This window comes from Cupressus sempervirens, chromosome 11, assembly GCF_028749045.1.
Source record: "Cupressus sempervirens isolate cs-2001-9-10 chromosome 11, ASM2874904v1, whole genome shotgun sequence".
NCBI lineage: Eukaryota > Viridiplantae > Streptophyta > Pinopsida > Cupressales > Cupressaceae > Cupressus > Cupressus sempervirens.
This window is the reverse complement of record NC_143128.1, coordinates 357,082,854-357,100,134: the sequence shown is the minus strand read 5'-3', so window position 1 is coordinate 357,100,134 and position 17,281 is coordinate 357,082,854. Positions and strand designations below refer to the sequence as shown.

At 35.9% G+C, this 17,281-nt stretch overlaps 1 pseudogene; it reads right to left on the bottom strand.

Annotated features, from left to right (window-relative positions):
• Window positions 1-13,403, bottom strand: part of LOC149529549 (mitochondrial arginine transporter BAC1-like) — a 43,180-nt pseudogene extending 29,777 nt beyond the window's left edge.
• Between the last annotated feature and the right edge of the window lie 3,878 nt (window positions 13,404-17,281).

Sequence of the window (17,281 nt, the reverse complement as noted above, 5' to 3'; positions counted from 1 at the left end):
TTAGTGGTGCACTTTTCTAGAATAAAAATAGTTCCTAGAACTCAGTCACTTTCACAAGAATCACAATGATAAAGAGATACCAAGAACTCCACCCATTCACATTACACATTCCATCATCATTGTTCACTTTACATTCTACTTCACACATTTCCATCATTATGTACCATGTCTTTCTTCAATGCTCAAAGTTCACCTTTGAACCTAACTGGACCATTACATGACTTGTCAAAAAATCCTAATTTTTTGTTCCCAAGGTTAATCTATAGAGAATCATGAACAACAAAAGATCATATTAAAATCTTCAAAGAGATTTGTAATCAAAACTAGATTCAACATATGGACATGGTATACCACCTTTTTCCTTACACTTTGGGCAAAATGGCATTCAATTGGTACCTCAATCTACCACTAGCATCAATAAGGGATTAGAATTATTTTGAGATCAAGTTTTTGGAACAATTTAAGATCTATTTAAAATCTGAATCATTCTGTGAAGTCCTGTTTTGAGCTAGTGCCATATTTTGCAATTCTGCCTAAGTGTCAAACAACAATAGAGGGCCCAATTTTATTTTGAATATCTTTTACCCGGTTAAGATTAAAAATTCACCACTTTGAAGATATTTATTATTCATATCAAAGAACTTATGTTCCAAGTTTCAAGTCATTTTGACTTATTTTGACTAGGTTTTGAATGTCTCAAAGTTTGTCAATTGCCTATGTTGTAAATCTGCATATTGTTCATAATTCTAGGTAGCCTTGTTTGACAAGTTATAAATTTTGAACAATTGACCCAAATAAGAAAATTCCTTTTACATAATTTTATAGGGCTTAGAGACTTGCTACATTATTTATTTTAGCTTATGATGACTCCATTTGATCATTTTTCAAATGTGATTCTGTTTGCAATTTATAAAGTTTCACTGGTAATCAGAAATGTAGATTGATCCATACCCCTGGTTGTGATATTATAAATTTAAGTTTTTGATTGGTGGGACCAAATGGATTATACCACTATGTTCTATACTAAAAATACTACAAGTGTGCCAATTTTCAAACCTTGAAAAATTTGTCTGCACACTATCCCATGGTCATTCCATTTGCAAAAAATACTTTTCTACTGATGTTTCCAGTCCTACAAATCTTGGTAGCCAACTTCAGACCTTAGCCCAAATGCGTCCTGTTATTTGTCATGAGCCCAAATCATAGAATTATATTCCCCTCATGGCAAAGAACAAATTCCCCAGTTTTCATCACCTCAAACATCTGTTTTCCCAATTTTCAAAGCCAAAACCAAACACACTTTGTGGCTTTCTAATATGTTTATTTGCAAGTGATTTTAAGTGGGCATGTTCGAAGGTCAATATCTTTTAACCCCTATGTCATCATGTGACAAGATTTGGCTGGCCTATTAAGTATTTCAAAAAGAATAGAAGTTTAGAGTTTTAGAGCTCGGTTAGGTGTTTATGTTAGTTTTTAAAGCCAGGCAACAGGCCTCGTGACACAAATTTCATAGTGGTGAGGAAATGATTTAAAATGAGTTTTAATGATGATTCACTACCCAAATTTGATTTTAGATAGTTCGAGATGATCATTGGATCATTGTGCAATGTTAGTTACCTAAAAATGAATTTTTTTTTAGATGGACCCATTTTGGGGCCCAACTGATTATCATTAAATTACTAAGATAGTATTATGGGAATAATGTGCTAATAGGATGAAATGGGTAGGATATATGATTCTCAGACTGGGGCATTTCAAGTTTTAAATTCATTACCAAATGTGTGAGGAAGAATTAATCAAAGTTAAGGATTTTTTCTTTACATCTCGGTTGTAGCCAATTGAGGCTTAAATGTACTTAATGCCCAATTTATTTTTAAAAAAATTGTTCTTCACATTTAAGAGAAAGATATTGTCATAAGGAAATAAATGCTTGTGAGAAGCATGATAAATGGTGAGCATTGAATGACTTCCACATTGGTAAGCCACTAGGAAGGGGAAATTTTGGTAATGTGTCTCTTGAAAGAGAGAAAAAGAGAAAATTTGTTGTGGTTTCAAAAGTTCTATACAAGAACTAGCCTCAGTAGTCATAGGTAAAGCAGTTAGTTAGTTACATTGCATCTCTTGTAGAAGTTTTGATATACATTTCTATGAAAGCATGTCTTAATTGGCATACTGGAGAGCTTTCATGGCTAGTAGAAAACTAATGGAATGAGCTCACCAGTAGATGTGGCTTGTAACTCCCTCCCACGTTAGGAAGGCCTATAGTTTGCAAGGGAGCTCCACAATGTTAAAGGAAGAAATCCATGCCGCATGAGAGGAAGTCACCCATGTGTGGCAGGGGAGCCGACAATAATAAATGTGAAGGAGGAGACCATAGAAACACCCCATGCCAAGATGAAGCAGCTGCACTTAACGCATCAATAGGGATCCGCATGATTTGTAGGGGAACAATCAACAATAGCAAAGAGGAAATAAACCATCATTCTAGGCATCAAGAGGCAGAGCGGCCCATGTTTTGAAGCACCCACAGCCTGCACCTCACGTGAGAAGGAGTAGCCCATAACAAAGTTTCCATTTGCAGAGAGATAAAGGGAGATTGGCAATGTTTTTGATGGTAGAGGAAGAAGGCAAGAGGCCATACATGGTAGAAATCCATGTGCAGGAATAAGAATAAGCCGTAGCATTAGACATGGCACCACCTATAGGTAGGGTCTCCATGACATTGAAGGAAAAATGGAGAAGCAATTTATGTCTAGTACGAAAAGTTTGAAGACCACACATGCAAAGAGATCCACAAAAAATAAAAATGACCAATAGAGAGGGAGCTCCACACATTGGAGAAAGCAACAATGTGCCTCAAAATATCCATAGACGACAAGAATATTAGCTATAGGAGTGTGCAGGTCCATGATTCTTTGAATCCAGTTTGTCCCACATTGGATGGGTGGAGGTAAACATTTAATTTTATAACCCCAAAAGCACAATTGTCAAATAACTAAAGCAACCCACTTTAGGACGATGTGGATGCATGCTCACAGGGGCCCATTGGGCTAGTTGGCATGTAAAGTCAAAAAAAGTTTTGACTTTGGTTTCCAAGTGTTTATCATGAGATTGTGGAGGATAAAATGGGAGGCCCTGATGCTACGATGGGAAATAGACATCATATGATCACTAGGTGGATTGTGGAAGCTTATGATCCTACAAATTTCGTAGGATCATGGAATAATTTTAAAATCTCTACAATGCTCCAAAATGGGACTTTGTCATATGGTCGAAGGGTCAAGAATGGAGATATAAGATGCTACGATAGGTAAGATGGAGAAATAAAATCTCATGAGTTCATGAGATTGTAAAAACAAGTTTTTAAAGGTAAGATATTATGAGGTTATCATAGCATCAGAAGGGTAAAAAATTCATGCAGAGATGTTACGAATATATCATGGGATTGAGAGTAAGAAATATGAGGCCTATGATATTACAATTTCATGGTGCATAAATTTCAAATTAAAATATTTCAAATGCTTATGTAAAGCAGGACTCGCTAGGTGATGATGGTCAAATGAAAATCTGACAAATTGCACTAGATGATTGGGGGCAAATAGAAAATGATAAAAAAAGGATTTTAAATAAAATTCTTCTAATATGAAAGCACCATATTTTTAGAGATTGAAACATTTTGAATTAAATGTTTTTATATAGTTCATACTATATAAACAGTTTAAAATTTTCATTTTTTTAATGCTGATCATAGTCTGGGAGCCAAAATTTTGAATGCACCTCAGGGACACAAATTTTGTGTGAAATAGGCAGAATAATATATTAAGGGAATTGACAAGAAAGAAACTCTCCATTTTTGCGGTCAAATTTTGGGTAGGTTTTAACTAGAAACAACTATAGGAGGATTTGTAATTTTGGGGGCTTCTTAGTGAAAAGTGCAAATTTGATGTTGCAGATGAAATTACAATTAGATATAGCCATGATTTCATCATGTGTGACTTTATCAACAATTTTGAGGGTGATATAATGGTTTTAAATGTAGTTGGTTGCAAATTATGTTTTTTGGCAACAACACAAGTTGAGCTTCACAGCAAAAGCAGATGTGACCAGCTAAATCAAATTTTGAGCCTCCAGCAAATTTGATTTGTACCTGATGTGTTCTCAAGAGGATTTTTTGCTAATTGTTTTTAAGTGAGATATATAGGATATTTCTACATCATTTATGGTTTTTGGTTGCAGGCAATTGAAGATCAGTTTCAACAACTTCAAATTGAAGACATTTCCAATAGGACATATGTCAAATTCAACTTCTAGAGCTTGAAAATATCTTCTCTTCTATATATGCTTCCTCTCTACTCTTTGTATAGGTTCCCATTTTTATGACTTGTGAGACCATAAGGTTGGCTCCAATTTTCAGAGTTGTGATACCATTTTCTCAGTGTTCTTTTTTTATGAACAACAGTAGTGTATTTCTTTTGGAAGTATTCATATTATACAGTCATTCATTTATTATTTACTAAATTTTGGCATACAGATGATGTATTGTTTTCAAGGAAATTAATACAAGAGCTTCATCTCTTTTAGTTTCATTCTGATTCTCATCTCTTATTTTTGTTATTTGTAATGTTTTGTGTTTGAGAACAAAGAGCTTAAACTCAGTTGCAATCCCTTAAGGTTGTATGTCAGGATGAATTTATTGTTGGAACAAAGATCCATTTAAATGCTTGTTTACATTGACAAGGTTGTAGGTTACACCAAAAGGATTTCACCATAAGTATGAGATTTTTTATGAAGATTGATATCTATTTGCAAATCAAATAGATAGATCAGATGTTTGAATGTATGAGTATATTAGGATTTTAATTTTTGTGTTAAGGTTTAGTTGATGCCCAATGGATAAGGGACTGGTTAGCTTAGAGATTACATGTCCTCTATTGTTACATACCTAGGTTATGCTGAGATCCAAATTATCAATTGAATATCTCTCATAGAAGATTAAAGGATTTTATCTATTATTTAGATTCAGTTGTATGCCTTTACACTAGTACCATATAAAGAATTTGAGGTCCACCTACCTAGGTCTTACAAATCCTGAAGAAGAAGGAATTATCCTTATAGTTGGCCCAAGACTGTAGTCAAGTGCATCCATTATAGGAATTTTCTAACCTTAGATGTATTGGTCTGGTCTCTTGGTTATTTTCAAAACTATTAAATCAAGAGCCAACAAAACCTAAAGTGTTTCTAGGTACGTGTGAAGTTGTGTACCATGGGATAAGACCACTAGAAATAGAAATTACAATGTTTGAGTATACCCCTATGGTGGGGGACTCACTAGATCAGGTGATATTTTCTCATTATCCCTTTGAGTTTGATGATTTCCAATTTGAATATGATGCTAAAGGTAAGAGAACTTGTTTTTAGATTAATCATGGTCATGGAGAGTTATCGCAACTTCTGATTTTGTGTGATTTATACTTAGAATTTGAACCAAGATCATCCAAATTTTATTTTTTTGAGTACAAAGAAAAATCAGCTTTTCTTAGTACTATATGGGTTATTTCATTAGTATTGGACATCATGAGAAATACACATTCTTATTATTCAAGGTTTTCTATAGATAAGTTTTTGTTTTTTTTTTTTTTTGTTTTCTTAGTCTTTTAGCCTTTAGGTGTTAGTTTTCTTTGAGTCGAGTCTTTTTGTTTGTGTTTCATTTCTTTTTGTTTCTTTTTCCTTTTTTAGTCATATTAGTCTGGGGGTTTGGTGCACTCAAGATTTTATCTTGACGTATATCATTAAACCACTTTTTGGTTTCAACTTTTGGGAAGAGGTATTTCTTTGTCAAAACATTTTAATGATTTTGTTTCTTGTACGAACTGAGGAATGAATGTTACTTGCAATAATAGAGGACTTTTAGTCTTGAATTTAGGATTGCAGATTGACAAGTTCTCAACACTTTTACAAATTTAAAGATCGACTATCTTAGGTGTTTTCAAACCAAGGATGAAAGAAACAAGGGATAGTCTAGACCCTACTAGTTCAAACAGAAGGATCTTCTTGAAGGAATTGCTAAGATCATTGTTTGGCGTGAGAGTTTCTAAAAAGTTCTTAAAAGAGGAACCCAAGGGATGTTCACTAAAGATTGAATCTAAGAAATGACACCAATGTATTGGCCACACAGTCTAAGAATGATTAGGATACATAAAGAAAATAAAAAAGAATAAAAGGTGTTAAGAATGAAAGATTCTGCAAATTCTGAGAATGGTAATCTAGTGATATGGATACACACTATAAATAAGCTATCTAGTTTCAAAAAAATTACTTCTTCAAAAGAATCAAATGGAGACATTATGAGCTACGTGAAACAAGTATTCAGAAGATTACCTAGGACTTCAAATAAAAAGTGCAAACTCATTAAGAGCCCTAATAACTGATTCTCTCATTTGGTCAAACAAAGGATTGATAAACAACTTTCATGAAGATTCCCAAACAATGGGCCAGATGGGGTGGAAGGTTGTTTCCAAGTTGTCAAAAATTTTGATAGACTACATCCTAAGATGTCAAAGGAAATGGATACACTTAACATACACTAAACTTGGAGATTTGAGATTCTGAGGTTTTGACTATAAAATGACTCAAAATATGCTTGGAAAGTTCAAAATTTAGTTGATGTTTAGCACATATCAAATGAATGTTTGTTGATGAAGAAATGCCTTTGTCATTTCTTCCTTTTTGTTAGGGCTATCTGTTGTGATTTCACAACACATGCCCCATTTTGCCTTGAAATGGGGACCCCCTACTTTATTTTTTGGCTTTTTGGAGCCCTAGTCCAAGGTTTGAGTTTTTTTTAAGTGTCTTTGGTCAGATCTAGGTCCCAGTTTGAAATCCCATTTTCTAAAATTCAAAATACTAGGAGTACAAGTCTTTTTTTTTGCAAAAAAAGAGAGGCACACCAGCACACCTATTAGGTGACACCTATTAGGTGTGCTAGTGTGCCAAAGGAGTAAGTGAAGGGCATCACCTATGGTGATGCATAGTAGCATAGCACCAAGGGTTTCTTTGGACCTTGGGTTATGTAATCTGAAGACCCTCCTCACTCCATCACCCTTGATTTATTTCTTCCAACCTTTGAGCTCTAAGCACACCACCACACCTAGTTAGGTGTGCCCCCTCTGTTGTTCACCCTAACACAAAAAAGAAAATGATGTTAAAACTTCAAGTTAAGGTGTGCAGTAGTGCACCTAATGAGGTGTGCCTACTATGTACTTTAGTATTCATTTTTCTAGTTTGGTTTTATGTGATTAAGTCAACATAGGGTGTGCATCAGCACACCCCATGAGGTGTGTTTTTGTGCACCCTATGTGTTGAAAATTTGCAAAGGATAATGTGCACCAGGTGCACCTTACAGATGCGCAAGGTGTGCTCTTTTTTTCTTATCAGAGGTTTGAATGAAGTTTTTGCATGTTTTGGATTATTTTTACATTTTCAATCCTGGGTTTGTTTGAGGTTTTATTGTCAACTCTCCGGACTAATGTTTGCTTCTTTGTGTAGATAAAAAGGGTATTCTCAACTTGTCAAGGTCATAACTTTTGATGTAGAGCTCAGAATTTAGAACCATTTACATCAATGGAAAGAAGAACTAAAGGTATAATTTGAGCCCTTAAAACAAGGAGCCTTTGGCTACCCAATTTTAGGGACCAATGAGAGTGTCAACTTGAAATTTTCAGCAAAAGATCTCCAAAAAAGCCATTTAAAAATGCCTAGAAAATCTTGTGAAAAAATTTCAAACATTTGATCATTCTGGATAATCTAGATCACCTAGTCTCTCATCAGGAAGGATAGTGTAGTTGGAGAGAAGAAAAAATAAAAAACACAGAGGTTGAACACATAAACTAGGACAAGTTTCTTGTCTTATGCAACTATTAATGACAAGATTCAACACGGGTTCCTTGGAATTTCAGATAGAAGAAGCAGAAGGAGTTCAAATGTATGAAAGTTTTTGGCTATAAAGAGGGTATAAATCATTGAAGGGATCAAAATAAGTACACCAAATTGATCTAAAACCCCATTTCAGCAAAACCCAAAAGGCATAATTTCATTTTTGACACTGAGTGAAATTTTGCATTTTTGGACCCTTGAGGTGCGTTGTTGCACTAGTGCACTTTTTGCAACAACATGTTGGAATTTTTTTGAAGAAGTTAGAGATGCACAAGTGCATTAGGTGTGCTTCTTCTAAGATGCACTTTTCTAGAGGTGCACTAATAATTAACTGCTAGTTCCAAAATTAGAGCTTTCCATACATCAAAAAGGCATTTTGATAGCAGTTTAACTCCAACAAATGCCCAATGAAGGTAGAACTTCTATTTTTGGCACTTCCAAACACTCCTACATCAACTAAAGTCTCTCTCTGTCTTATTTTCTCATTCTTTCTTTGCTTTATGGCATGTAAAGGCTCATGCATTCAATTAATGGTATAAAATGGATGGAGTCCTACTTAGGAAGAGTTAGAGAGTTAGTTTGTACATAAATAGATTTTTTTTCTTAAATTGAGGAGAATTTTTCTTATAAATACAGGGATGTAATATGTAATCAAGGTCATCGCCATTATTTTGCAATAATACTATGCTTTTGGTGCTCGCATTTGGAGTGTAGTGATTCTTTCCTAAGTGTGTCATATTTTTGTGAATGTATGTTCATAGAATTGTGATTGAGCCAAAAGTTTATTGCATTATTTGTGGTTGTGTGATCTTTTAATTTTGGTGTTTGTTACGGTTTTATGAATTCCACTGACGTATCTAGTTCAAGAAGAGATCACCCATTTTTTTCTACATAACTTTTTTCTTGCATGAGCGCCCTTTCCATGACCTTGCAATTTGATGAAAAGTGAAACATCATATGATTATTAAGGTTTCCCATCAATGATTGCATCAGTGGAATCAAGGAAGTGCTACTTCTATTTTCATTGGTTACCTACTGATTTCTTCAAAAGTTTAACTCGCAGATGTGTTGTTTCTATAGCTTATGTCCATTAGGATTTTACTTTCATGTTTTTTCTCTAAAAGTTCTTGTTATTTGCTTTACTAACCCTTGTTAAATTAGGAATTCATATTAGTTTCATCAGTAGATTACATTCATTAGAAAACATAAAAAAATACAAAAACATAGTTCTTTTTTTTGCATGTTTTATTTTGAAGTAGCTAACAGATTCTACATCTCACTCGAAATCATTTGAACCAGAAAAGGCCTCCTCATGAACATTCACATTTATCTTCAAGTGAGTAGATTCTAGTAGGTTCCAAGATCACCTGGAACCTTGGAGTTGATCCTCAAATTAGTTTTTTAGGAGAGGAGTTTGAAAGGATTCCTATCGTTAAGTATCGTGAAAAATGATAGCTCAACAATCATAAGGGTTAGCTCCAATCTAATATGTGATAAGTCCAATGGATCATGTGTGCCTAAGGAGATTCCCCCAGTTCAAGTTCAAACTCACACACTATGTAGGTGAAATGTCCCTAGACGAGACATAGACTATGTACAGAGACCAAAGACAGAGTATCTACAGACTGGTGACACCTGGGTAAGATAACAATGGGCATTAACCAGTTAATGGGCCATTATAAGTGACTAAGGATATCTTTCAATATGAAGGATATGATCAAGGAATGGCAAAAGGGGTAAAAGCCAGATGGAATCTCGATAGATGGAGGAGTAGTAACTGATTACACATGGTGCCTCTTGGCCAGGTTTTCACTTTTGGATGAAATTTTTCTCTTGACTCAAATTTTCATGCCAAGGAACCTCTTTACTAGGTCTTCACCAAAGAATCCATTTTTTCACTTTTTTTCCACTTTTTTCTCTTTTCAAAGCTTTTTGCTATTTTTTTGATATTTTTTCAGGACTTTCAAATAGAATCATGAATTTTGCTGATACATGCTAAGAACAAATCTATTGTTGGTGCTACTAGCTGATAATCTTTGGATCCATGACTAACCATAACTACATAGGATAATTCTTGAGTCTATAGTTAAAATGAAACCACTAGAAAGGCCTCAAGATATACCATAGTGTATTGTATGTAAGATAGTGTCTCCCTCTCATGAATCAAGGCATTTGAGGATGAATGGGTCAACTAATTCTTTCTATGGGATGTCATTGATGATGAAATATACAAAGGCTTGTTGGATAGAGGTTTTATTTTAGATGTTATATAAGTTGGGTAGCTAGATTTAGGTATAAGTAGTTGCACATAAAGAAGAACTAGGAGGATTGAGACCGGTGACTTCCCGCATGACCACTGATCGAGAGAGCTCAAAAATACTTCATGGCATATTGAATATTGGAAAACTTATATTCATGGTGTCAAGTTGTTCATTTTGTATCCTTGGGAGATATTTAGCTTTTTCTCTTTCACAATTTAATGGTTCCTTTCACTTTTCACCAAGAGACCTATGCTTGTTATTTTTTTCTTTGTTTGTAGTTTGTAACTAGAAGATGGAGTTGACTCTTGAAAATATGCCAATGTGTTCACTTCAGGAGAAATTGATTCTTTATGGTTGTCAATTGTACTACCTTTATAGACTTCCAATACATTTATAAGAGCATCATCATTATTAAATTGATCGAAGATTGGTGGTCCACATTGGTCCCAATCCAATAGTTCAGGATAACTTGAGGGGATGTCATCATTGGGATCAATAAAGATATGGTCAAGTGCATAAGGATTATTTATTTTAGGTTGGGTGTCCTTAGATGCTTTTTCATCATTTGAAATATTCACACTCTCATACATGGATTTCATAGTACTAGGAGGAAAAATTCATAATGGTTCGAATCCAAGCCCCAAACTAGGAGGTCATTCTTTTGTAGTGATAGGTTCAATTAATCCCTTTTTTTGAGATCCAAGACCACTGTGTCCATCATAGCCTTGCTTCTACATGATAGTAAACCCAGGTCCATAGTTGTTAGGATATATAAAAGTGGGTTCTTCTTCTACTTTTTCTTTCTCAATATAGACAAATTTATTCACATAGACATGTTCTTGATGTAGGCCACCTCCACTAATGAAATTGATAGAAGTGAAATGTGTTTTACTGATCTTAGAACGTTGTGCTTGCAATAGGTGTGATTTACCATAAGATTGGGGAGAAAGTGGTGACTCCCTAATATGGAATACTTGAGACATAAAATACTATCCATATCCTTTATCTTCAATCTTCATCTTTTTCTTGGCCTTATTGAGGAGTATATCAGCATCCACATATTTAGAGGAATCTATGGGTTTTGCTTCATTTTTTGTTGGGATTTTGTATGCAGTAGCATATTTAAGACTGCTACAAAATTGGAATAGGTTTGGATCACTAGCAATGGTAACTTCCACACTATTGTGGGCAAAATTTAGATATTGATGATATGTAGAAGGAATTTCTTGCATAACATGGATCCAAGGGCATTCTAGTATCATGTTGTAATTCATTTTGATATCTAAGACCTAGAATAATGTATTTTTAGTAGCTAGACTAACTCTGATGGATAAGATGATGATGCCCTTGGAGAAGCATTCACTATCATCATATGCCTTTATTGTGATTCTGCAAGAGGGATCCACATCTTCTTTAGAATAACCTATATCCTTGACAACTTTAAGGGTACAAATGTATAGTCCTACTCCTCCATCTATCAAGACACATCCAACCTTCGCGTTATGGATAAATACTTCAAGATGAAGGAGGTCATTGTGGTTAGGTCTATCTTTAGGAATATCTCAAGGGGAAAAGGTGATATGCTATGATACAAATAGGTTCTCAACCATGAATTGGAACTAGGAAACATCAATGTTATCTAGGACTAGTAACTCTTTTAAAGCTTGTTCAAGGATCTTTTGATGTTGGGGTGATGCACACAGTAGGTCCAAGATGGGTATTTGTGTAGTGGTTTTTGTTAGATTAGGTGAAAAACTAATCTCCCAAGAACACCTGCATGCATAACCCTATCACATGGATGAAGCAAAGAACAGAGGCAAGGAAAAATCAAGGAGGCCAAAAAGCCAGATCCATCTTATGGACATGCAAAGAGCAATATCACATATAATCCAATAAGTGAATCAATAAAATACAAAGAGGTGAATCCTTATAAAGGAATCACGAAACCCAAAAAGGGAAACTAAAGCCTAAAAAAGCTAGGGTTGCACAATATAATTAATAGAATATTAATTATATGCACCTACAAGATAGCTTAAGAAAACTAGAGTAATAGGCAACTTAATTAATTAAATCAAAGTGATTTAATTAATAAGTTAGAACAAATAATTACTCTAACACCCCCCCTTAAGCGAAGCTTGCGAGGAAGCTAACCTAGCACAGCTATGAAAGAGAATTGGGTCGCGGCAACAAGGCCAGATCAGGTACCCAATCACAACAAAATTATTTATATTTAATTATTTATTCTATTGCTTAAGCTTACTTAGGTCATGCATTTATTTAATACTTTTGTATTTAATGCATGTAGTGGTTAGTTGTTGACAACTCGGAAGTTTTCTCCTTTTTTAGCATATTCCACTTTTTGTGGATGTGTGCTGAGTTGTCAATCTTATCTTCTACCTCCTTCCAGCTTGTTCTACAAGCTTCCATGAGCTCTTTATATTCGGGCTCTCTCTCATTGTAAAAAAATCAGATCATAACATCATTTCTTATTGTAAATACATTTTCTTCTTGTGTTTGCATTCATGGTGTCTCTCATGTCCGTTTAGGGTTTTTTTGCCCGTGCTCCATGCTCTTCCCTTCTATGGCTTCTCTTTGACAGGTTCGCATGCAGGTGATCTTGGCGTCTTCGGAGTAGGCTTTCCTCAACTCCAACATGGTATCAGAGCCTTCCTGCTGCTGCTTCGTTGAAGAAATTTTGAAGCCATGATTTGAAGTCACAAACCGTAGTTTGTTTGTGCATTTTTTCTTCAAATCAGGGGATCAGCAATTTTTGAAGCACTTTGGGCCCGAACGGACATCACCATTGGATCCGAAAGGCCGTTTGTAGTCAGGATTCATATAAAACTTTTCGATTTCGGACACAGGGCAATTTTGGCAAATTTTTGAGGCCTCCAGGAGTCTGCCGTACGGTTGTACGGACGCAGCGACAATTTTTTTATAAAAAAAAAATACATTTTCGGGCGCCACCGCCGGGCCACCACCGCGCCACCTGCGTGCCACCCGCAGCGGCCGCTGCAGGTAGCGCCGCCCGCGCTCCGCCGCTGCCCGGCCTCCTCCCGGCCGCTGCCCATCCGCTGCCCTCCGCCGGCGGCTCCTCCTGGCTCCGCCGCCCTGCGGCCGCCTCCGCCCGTCAGCGCCGCTCAGCCAACTCTGCAGCACAGTCAGCACCAGTTTGTGCGTGACATGTGGCAGGCGTGCCACGTGGCACATTGCCACGTGGCCCCTGCCACGTCATCGTTCGTACTGCCACGTGGCACTCTTTTTTGTGACGACGGCCTCCAAGCCGTCAAATTTAATTGCGTGACTTGATGACGTCAGCACTGCATCAGCCCTTGCATGCACCTCTCCCGATTGTTTTTGGACCTACCTTTGGTTTTTTGGCCATAACTCTTGCATACGGAGGTATTTTTCTGATCCGAAAGAAGTGCCGGAAAGCTGGTTCTGAGACAAAGATTTTGGTGCAGGTATTTTTAGGTTTTGATGCTTTTTTATTGCCTATTTTTTCAGTTAAAGTCTGAAGTCTTCTTTTTGACTCCGGCATGCATATCTTTTGCGTCCCATGTCTGTTTTTGGAAAACTTTATATTTTTGGAAAGCTGGTTTTCTCATCTTTTTAGAACTGTCATCTTTTTTCCTCACTTTTGGCCTCTTCTCTTTCTATCATAGTTTTGGCGTTTTTGCTCTATGGTGGATATTTTGAGTGTTTTAGGCCCGAGGATCATTTTCCTGGCATGGTTTGCTTTCTTTTCAGCTGTACTTTCTTTTGTTGCAGCCCTTTTTCAGTTATGATCATTGTAGCTATCTTTTTGAAGCACTTTTTCATTTCGCACTGCGATAAATTGTCACTTTTGTATTCTGGGAGTCATGAACGTTGTTTTGAGTCAGGTGTACTTGCACTATTTTCATAAAGCACCATGGGGGGGATTATTTGTTTGCTGTTTTAGGCATTCTCCCTTTGTCAAGTGAGTTTCCCTTCCACGACATTAGCCCCATGCAGAGTCAGTTAGACCATGTCTTTATCGGTGTCTGTACTTCTTTTCCTCTCTCCTCATTCTTGGTTCGTTTGCAGAAGATTTTGGCTCACCTTCTTAGTTGCCTGTCATCACACCCCGTCTGCATTAAGGGGGGATTATGCTATGTTCTAATGCATCCATGGTTCGATGGTTCGATAGTGTGAACTATGTATTCAGTGGTTGATCCTACATACAAGGCGATTGCAGTGGCTGGCTACCTATGCATTTCGGTGAGATGGATCATCTACCATATAGACATGCTCGGCTCATGCCTTCTTCTTCCATGGAGGTTTCTTCAGATCAGCAGTTTGACAGATTTGCGACTTCTTCATGCTTCAGTGATGCTTCTTCTTCATGATCATTCCTTGTTCCTGTTTTAGGGGACAATTTCTCTAGTTGGAGACTTCTTCAGCTCTTCACTGGGTTCTTACCTCTTTTTGGGGGAGGGTTTTTCCCATGTGGTTTTCTCTCTTTCCTCGCTTACAGAGGTTGCATTTCTTCTTGCATTGTACTTGGGTACCTAAAATGGCCTTGTTGCCGGGACCCATTATGCATTCATCTTAGCTTTGTGAGCTTAAGGCATTTCCCTAAGTTGCATTTAAGGGGGGGTGTTAGAGTAAATAATTAATATTTAATTATTTATTCTATTGCTTAAGCTTACTTAGATCATGCATTTATTTAATACTTTTGTTAGATTAGGTGAAAAACTAATCTCCCAAGAACACCTGCATGCATAACCCTATCACATGGATGAAGCAAAGAACAGAGGCAAGGAAAAATCAAGGAGGCCAAAAAGCCAAATCCATCTTATGGACATGCAAAGAGCAATATCATATATAATCCAATAAGTGAATCAATAAAATACAAAGAGGTGAATCCTTATAAAGGAATCACGAAACCCAAAAAGGGAAACTAAAGCCTAAAAAAGCTAGGGTTGCACAATATAATTAATAGAATATTAATTATATGCACCTACAAGATAGCTTAAGAAAACTAGAGTAATAGGCAACTTAATTAATTAAATCAAAGTGATTTAATTAATAAGTTAGAACAAATAATTACTCTAACAGTTTTATCGAGTTGCTCAACAAGGCTATTATCAGATGAAATAAGAGCATTCAGTCTACTAGTGGGTATAGGTCTAGTAGAGGTAGTGGATCTAGAAGGAGCTCCAGGTAGGGTGATCTTGGTACGACGTGTAGTGATAGTGCAATAAGGGTCTTCAACCTTTAAAGTGAATGTAAATATGTGGGAGTCAAACTCATTAAATTAATTTATGGTGTAGTCATATATAATGCATGTGTAATTCACATTGGCTTGTAAGTTTGAGTTTGAATTGTAGGCCTTTTCTTTGTCATGATTACCTAAAGGATCTTTAAAGATGGTATGATCAAAATTGGATGCTAGTAAGGAAGGATCAATAGTAATTATTCCATCATTAATAAGGTCTTGTATTTCACATTTTAGTTGAAAGCATGACAAGGTCTTGTGATATTTGGTATGCTAGTAATCATAGAATTTTTTGTTATCCCACCAAGATGCCTTAGTTAATGGTTTGTCTTTGATTGGGAGTAACTATAGAAAGTCATTACTAAGTAATTTTTGAAGTGCAGTCTCAAGAGTTATCCCAAAGGGTGTGAATTTTCTATCTTTGGTTCTAGGATGTCTTTGAGGTTTGTCCTACATGGAAGTCTTAGTTTTCTATTGTTGAGGTTATATTTTATTAGGATTTTGTGAATTTGTAGGGTTTTCACCTTTTAGAGTTAGTTAAGGTTGTGTTGTGCTGATTGTTCATGCATTCACAATGCCATCATTAGTTACATTCTTTTTTCTGAATATGTTTTGCATTGTCATTAGATGAGTTGGTGCTTTTTTTTTCCTTTTTTTTTAAAGGATTCCCTTATGAATAAGGGTGTCTTTAATACTAGCCCCCTTTTTCATCAATTTAGAAATGGTGCTTGGAATTTTGATCTTGATTTCATATATTAAATTTGGGACTAGATTTTCAATGTATAGGTTAACTTATTGTTCTTCAAGAATGTTTAGTGAGCATTGACTGACTAAGTTTCTCCATCATAATAAGAATGTGATGAATGGCTCTCTCATCTTTTGTTTAGTTGAGCACAAATTAGAAAGTGTCACCTCATTTTTAATGTTGAAGGCAAAGTGGAAGATGAATTTTTTTGCTAGTTTTGATCAAGATTTTATGGTATCGAGAAGTTTGGAATACCATTCGAGTGTAGGATCACCTGGAGAGTAAGGGAATAGTCTCATGAGGTAGGTGGGCTCATCACTTAGTTTCACACAAGAGGTGCATAATTCCCTAATGTGATCAATGGGTTTTCCTTTTCCTTGATATTTTTTGAATCTTGGTGCCTCAAAATATTGTGGGAATGGAGGCATGTACAAACTTTTATCAAAGGGATTAGGAAATAAGTCCATTTTTGTATATAGAGTCTACTTCTTCTATACTCCTAATGCCTTGACTTGTTTAGAAAGTTATTTGAATTGTTATAGTAGCTCTTCATTAGGGTTTTGAATGATAGTCTTCTCTTCGAGTCTTTTGTGTTTGCAAGTAGATTATTTTCTATAGTGGGAGCTATGTCTACTCAATTCTAAAATTTCAGTGTCTGAGGACTCAAGTGATGTGTCACTAGGAGGTGGTAGTATTTTGGAACCTTAGAGGTAGAAAGGTCCTTTTTGTGGCACTTGTTGTGGTATGGAGTGTGATAGTTTCACCATAGGTTGTTGTTGCATCACATGTTGTAGTTTTTGTTGTGCCATGTGTTGGGGTTGTTTTTGAGATACCTCTATTAGTTGATTATAAGTCCATGTATGTGATTGCTATTGTGGAGGTATATGTTGAGATCATTGTGGCATATGTTGTTGTTGCAACAAGTGTTGTTGATAGGAAATTTGTTGCTCTAGGCCTTTTTGGTATTCCAAATATTGTTTGAGTTGTTCTTGTTGCTTGGCAAACATAATTTCTTGTTGTTGGAATTGTTGTTGGTAGATTTCATGTAGATCAAGTGGATTAAAATTTGGTTGTATGTTAGGGACATGGAGTCCTTGTACC